This window comes from Haliotis rubra, unplaced genomic scaffold (genome assembly GCF_003918875.1).
Source record: "Haliotis rubra isolate DU_JTF1 unplaced genomic scaffold, ASM391887v1 Scf100, whole genome shotgun sequence".
NCBI classification, from domain to species: domain Eukaryota; kingdom Metazoa; phylum Mollusca; class Gastropoda; order Lepetellida; family Haliotidae; genus Haliotis; species Haliotis rubra.
In genome coordinates this window covers 810,655-817,500 of record NW_025764893.1, presented here as the reverse complement: position 1 = coordinate 817,500, position 6,846 = coordinate 810,655, and the positions used below count along the sequence as shown (strand labels likewise).

At 41.4% G+C, this 6,846-nt stretch overlaps 2 protein-coding genes across 4 annotated transcripts in view; one reads left to right on the top strand and one right to left on the bottom strand.

Moving 5' to 3' along the window:
• LOC124266887 (vicilin-like seed storage protein At2g18540) overlaps window positions 1-6,846 on the bottom strand; it is a 28,043-nt gene that overhangs the window by 14,200 nt on the left and 6,997 nt on the right. The gene's annotated exons all lie outside the window — the stretch shown is intronic.
• Window positions 3,179-6,846, top strand: part of LOC124266581 (protein ZINC INDUCED FACILITATOR-LIKE 1-like) — a 42,968-nt gene continuing 39,300 nt past the window's right edge. For 2 of the 3 annotated variants that reach the window (XM_046701395.1, XM_046701392.1), the window contains exon 1: window positions 3,179-3,410. The gene's annotated coding sequence lies outside the window, so the exon portion shown is untranslated. Of the gene's footprint in view, window positions 3,411-3,512; window positions 3,586-6,846 lie in introns of those variants that run through there. The other variant, XM_046701393.1, reaches the window with a different exon arrangement.

Below are 6,846 nucleotides of genomic sequence, written 5' to 3'. Positions count from 1 at the left end.
ATCACATCAAACCTCTGTCAGCTCATTTCCCAACTTATTAGCAACGATCTGTTGATCTCATCCTGAAGTCGGAGGATTGGACGGGAGTGTCCAATTAAAGTCCCGTTAGTTGCACTCCCCGACTTTCCTGTTTAAAGAAACCACATACTTTGCCGAAACAAAATATTAAACAGAATTATAAACTTCGGTGTCAAGGCATCATGTAAGGCAATTGTGTATTTTTCGCACCATAAACTGCTTGCATAAATTCTTTAATAATTAAGCGCTTAATATATTTGCTTTTTTAGTTCATAGTTTTCTCAGACACGATGTAACAGAGGTCATGTGATCAAAGAAGCTTGTTTTGTTGTATTTGCTTGCATTGATCCATTCATCAGATATTTCTAATGGCTATTTATAAAGGGCCTGTTTCCACACACTTGTGCATGCTGGAGGCGCTAACACATTATTACTCCAGATAACCAAAGCAGCCTGTGAAGTGTTAGAAGGTTACCAGTCACATGACTTATCCCACCGGGTACCCATTCACTGCTGGGTGAACAGAGGCAATTTATGAACAAACTCAATTGCCTAGGGTGAGGCCACGTGTGCCACATGTGCTTCGTTGTGGGGCAGGACAATGTTCTAGAAACTCTCTGGAGTCAAGCTGCCAAACACGGTCACCCATCTAAGAACTCTCTGGAGTCAAGCTGCCAAACACGGTCACCCATCTAAGAACTCTCTGGAGTCAAGCTGCCAAACACGGTCACCCATCTAAGAACTCTCTGGAGTCAAGCTGCCAAACACGGTCACCCATCTAAGAACTCTCTGGAGTCAAGCTGCCAAACACGGTCACCCATCTAAGAACTCTCTGGAGTCAAGCTGCCAAACACGGTCACCCATCTAAGAACTCTCTGAAGTCAAGCTGCCAAACACGGTCACCCATCTAAGAACTCTCTGGAGTCAAGCTGCCAAACACGGTCACCCATCTAAGAACTCTCTGGAGTCAAGCTGCCAAACACGGTCACCCATCTAAGAACTCTCTGGAGTCAAGCTGCCAAACACGGTCACCCATCTAAGAACTCTCTGGAGTCAAGCTGCCAAACACGGTCACCCATCTAAGAACTCTCTGGAGTCAAGCTGCCAAACACGGTCACCCATCTAAGAACTCTCTGAAGTCAAGCTGCCAAACACGGTCACCCATCTAAGAACTCTCTGGAGTCAAGCTGCCAAACACGGTCACCCATCTAAGAACTCTCTGGAGTCAAGCTGCCAAACACGGTCACCCATCTAAGAACTCTCTGGAGTCAAGCTGCCAAACACGGTCACCCATCTAAGAACTCTGGAGTCAAGCTGCCAAACACGGTTACCCATCTAAGAACTCTCTGGAGTCAAGCTGCCAAACACGGTCACCCATCTAAGAACTCTCTGGAGTCAAGCTGCCAAACACGGTCACCCATCTAAGAACTCTCTGGAGTCAAGCTGCCAAACACGGTCACCCATCTAAGAACTCTCTGGAGTCAAGCTGCCAAACACGGTCACCCATCTAAGAACTCTCTGCGACCAACATTGTTAATGATTTGTGACCTGGGCTCTGTACAGGACCACACACCACCACGTAGATGTGGAATTAATTTTACAATCCCGTTTAATCTTACTACAGCAATACAGCCGCGCAATACGGCGAGCTTAGGCAACTCCCCATTGCACGGCTGCCTGACCTTGAACTTCGCTAAGTTTCAAAAACAATTGAAAGACGGAGTGATCTCAAAAGTGTGTCCTAAATGAAATCGTTGAAACGTTATAGTTATTAAATGGAAGTTGATTCGTGTCAAGTATAATTATGCTTTGTTCTCTCGTGATCAGAAGCTTGAACTTGATACGTCCCTTGATGCTCACGGTAACTTGAATGCGGAATTTTCAAGAGTGACGTCAAGAGTCTGATTAAACAGTCTGTGTCGTCAAAGGGTATGAAATAAATATAGAGCGTGATGCCAGTGCATTTGGACCTTATGTATTGAACTCTATGATGTCATTGTAGGAGAAAATCAACTCTTTCTTTAAACTCAAGTACAATATAAAATACCCTAATGAGCATGTATGACGTTACACAATAGCTCCAAGCGTGGCAAATCGAAATTATGAAATTCAGAAATTGTCAACAAGTGCCTCTGATGGACTAGCTTCTCGCATGTGGTGTGTTTGTTGCACATGCGCTTCGTTACCATAGCAACACTCAAGATGTTGTTTAGAGTGGTCCTGCATTATAGATTGGGGGACAGCCAACCAAGATGTCTGCGCTAGGTTCGAATCCCGGTTTGGTTTATAATTTTAGGTTTGTCGCCATCCAACACGTTTTATCAAAGGGGTAAAGGTCTGCCCCTGCATCATTTCTGGCTTTTATCCACATTATTAGATGCACCATGATATAAGACGGCTACTTTTAAAAGCGGCATCACATTCAACTGTGGAAGTCACGTTATGAAGCTAAATGACGCACATATATCGTGAACTAAAAACAAAATCTGGTGCCAGTTTTCACAAAGTTACATAGCCGACAAATTTGAAAAAGATCAAACCATTTGGTGTTTTTATTCAGATTCATAACAAATTCAATTGCAAAATAATGGAACGAAATCAGTGTATTGTAGTTAAGTATAATTACAATAAATTGCAGCACGAAAGTCAATATCTGTGACCAGTTTTTATCAAATTATATTACCATCTGATTCTGTATTTATGATTATATCAATCACACACACACACACACACACACACACACACACACACACACACACACACACACAAATCGATGCTAACTATGTCAATCACTGGATTGTCTGGCCAAGACTGGATTATTTACAGACATATAGACATATAGGGATATTGCGGCATATAGATGCCGAGTGCGGCGCATAACCACAAACAAACAATAACAACCTGACATCCAGGTTTAATACGCACGTCTGTCCTTTTCCGTGCACATCTGTTCATACACAAACCTTGACATACAGATAAGATTTAATTAAAGAACGCAGCGGTTTCTCATAGCCACTCGTCCTGTAGAATTCCATACACAAGTGTGTGAAGAGAAGACTTATGTCGTTGACACTTTAGTCTCAAGGGACTACCTTCCATGACGAACATTGTTAATTATTTATTGCTGCAAGCTGATGGGATTATAAAATGCATACAAATACCCTTTGCTCTGCGTCCTACATCGCTCCTGTGTAACCAGGGCTTCAGTACAAGCCAGACACTAATCAGATTGTTGGGCCGAGTGTTGCCTGGCAACAGAGCTTTCATTCAGCCCATCTCAAGGGACTCTGATAACGTCGGAGCTGAAGGGGGCATTCCCATCCACCGAGGTATTTCGAATGAACAGTCGTCGGATTCGGTTGTGTTTGGGGAAGGTCGAGGCAGCGGCTAAGGTGAGTGACGTTGTGCTGCTAATATAGTTTGCTTGCGATGCACAGAAGCCAGATTGTAAATGCATCGATTTTTTAACAGATGGTATACATCGTAACAATGCAACCATACATTCGCATCCACAACCTGCATATATAAATCACTGGGAGCCGTACGAGGTGTACGTATTTTTAGCACGTGAGTATAGTGCTTTCTGAAAGATCTGTCAGGCAGTAACTGCATGAAATGGTGCGTAACGGGACACTTATACACTGAATGACAACATCTTGAATAGCAGTATCTGTGAACGAGGAGAACTCTTTTGGAACCTATCGGATGTGTGTGTGTGATGTGTGTTGTGTGTGTGTTGTGTGTGTTTGAGAGAGAGAGAGAGAGAGAGAGAGAGAGAGAGAGAGAGAGAGAGAGAGAGAGAGAGAGAGAGAGAGAGAGAGAGAGAGAGGGAGGACATACAGGAAATCTGGACTTGCTTCATATAGAGCTTTAGCATTGCAGTAAGGGCTGGTCAGAAGGGGATATAATTTTAAGGCGGTTCAAGGACTGTGAGTGCGTGTGCGTGTGACCATGCATATTGCTGCCAGTTATTAACAGCGTAGGTTGTTTTGACCAAAACGTTCACGGCATAGAGTCGTTCAATCAGTGTTCAGTGTTGCGAGCGTCATAGAATTGAAGTGATATTATACAAGGTTGAGTTGGCACGGTGTATATACAAAACAAAGCCGAACCACTAGAGCAAATAGAAAACTACAATTAAATGTTGATAAATTATTGGTGGAACGTATGAAATATTTATGAAATAGATTAAATTCCCGTCGTTTTTTTATTCGAATTAAGATAATTATTATTCTGTTTTATTTTATTTATCATCTCTATGTACCACAAAGAGATCTATCGCATGGCATGCTGTTTTTCAGGTGTATTATGATAGTACTGATATCTTCATATGTATTGAATCTATGATTACAACATGTTCATGAATATTAACAAGTGGATATTTACGGACATATAGACATAAATATATAACATGGGGAGAATCATTCGGTATAACACTTCACAAGGTGGTGTATCTGCTCCAAACAGAAATGACACCGTCTCTTCATCTTGCATTTCAAATATTACGTAAGTTTCGACATCAAGTTTGTCAATTAAGTATGCAAAGAAATCATTTCGTGTTGTATTAAGTTTTCACAGTGGAGAAGGATATGGAAATCATAATCAAGTGCTTGTTTGTTACAGAGAGTACACTCTCTTGCTATTGTGCCTCTTGATGGTATTTTCACACAAAACTGATTTATAATTAGGGTGTTTATATGCCAGTTGCCGGAGAGTATGATAAGAGAGTGTAGTATGAATTGTTGCGTAAAATGACATGTTTGAACGACAGAAAGTTTGTGATCGCCACATACCATATTTCCTCTAATAAGAGCGGGGATGAGTACAAACCCTTCATTCTGTCCATCTGTCCAAAGGTCTATACCCGGCGCTTATTAGAGACCCGGCGCTTATTTCTTAAAGCACTGCTTTATTCAAGGCGGTTATTAGAGGAAATACGGTAATTGTTCTTCATAACTGTGTACAAATATGTGGCCGATAATATTTTTCAGATGCATTTGCGTTCCTTTGTCTAAACAGATTTGTTACAGCCGGAGTCCCGAAGTGTTCATTTACACCACGTAACTAATGTATTTTCTAACTATCACTACCATAGTCGTGGAAGCCGTGAAGATCCGGGTTAGAACTGATCTTCAGCAACCCATGCTTGTGGTAAGAGACGACTAACGGGATCGGGTGATCGGGCTCGCTGACTTGGTTGACTCATGTCATCGAATCCCAATTGCGTACATTTATGCTCATTGTATTGATCACTGGATTATCTGGTCCAGGCTCGAATATTTACAGCCCGCGGCCATATAGCTGGAATATAGGCGGCCATATAGCTGAGTGCGGCGTTAAACAACAAACAAACAAAACGAACGACAGTCGTGGCAAAACAACATTAGCTGTTAATAACTGGTAGCTTACTCTTACAATTAAAAATTATCTTAATTCGAATAAAAAACGACGAAAATGTCATCTATTTCATACATACTTCAAACCGTTCCACCAATAATTTATCAACATTTAATTGTTTGGGTTTTTTCTATTTGCTCTAGTGGTTTGTTTTATATATACGCCATACAAACTCAACCTTGTATAATGTCATTTTAATTTTAAGACGCTCGCAACGCTGAACATTGATTGAAAGACTTTATGCCGTGTAAGTTTTTGTCAAAACAACATAAGCTGTAAATAAGTTGCATAATGTTTCGGAGAGCCAAATAACACACGGACGCGCGCACGCGCACACACACACATACACACACACACTCTCTCTCCCTCACACACACTCACGCGCGCGCTCGCACACACACACGCACGCACGCACACACACACATCAATATCGTTCGCTCCTCACACCATCATTACCACAACGTTCCGGCATATAAACTTTCATTAATAAACTAAAAACAGAATCACGATAAGAGGTCGCTTATAGCATTTATTACATTCATTTATTACACTCATTTCATAATTGAGGTTTTTCACGCGCTCTATGTCCCCATTGATGTTGGCATTTGTAACCTGAGCTTTCAGGACAATCGTATACGTGAACATTGGGGGCCATATTGGTTGACGCCGGTCTCAGTCTATAACAGAGCGACCTGAAAAGATCGAGTCTTCACCAGACGAGATACAGTCTCTGTAGTCGGGGTCGATGACAAGGTCACCCATTCTGACGACCAGTATTTGGCAGAATCATACAATCATAGGTTGTTGGGAACTTTTCTTTGGGGAGTGTTCACTACTGGGACAGAGAAGCCAGTTTGGATGTAACAATATGCTGTGAGTATTGAGGCAACATCAGTAAAATACTAGTATATAGGCAATGTTTGGAGAATATATAACGATGTACCTGCAACCTAAGTATGAAAGACTGTTCGAACTTTTTCGTATGTTCATAATAATGTCGAACAGCTAATGCGTGTTCATGTTATTTATGCAACAATGGAGTTCCTCTTGTATCCTCAACAGCATCAACCCTTCAAGGTTTATTCAACTAATTTGCACACGGTACAACAGAATGATAATATTATGAGCGGCACTGTAGTTTCATAAAGAACGCCTTGTGTTGGATTACTTATTTAAATAAATTCAAAGAACCCGACTAAACGTGCATTGTACAGCAGGACAATGCTATCCTTTGGGCGGACACCTGGAGTCTTTAGTGATCAATCATGTGATTTCCAATGGATGTGGTTCTATGAAGACGGGTTATTTTCCTGCTTTCACGTTTTGTATTTAATATGTTAAATAACAGCAAGCAGAGGCATATTACAATTGTCATTGATCTGAACCAAAATATACTACCGTCCCAAAGAAAGTATACCAAATATTTTGACG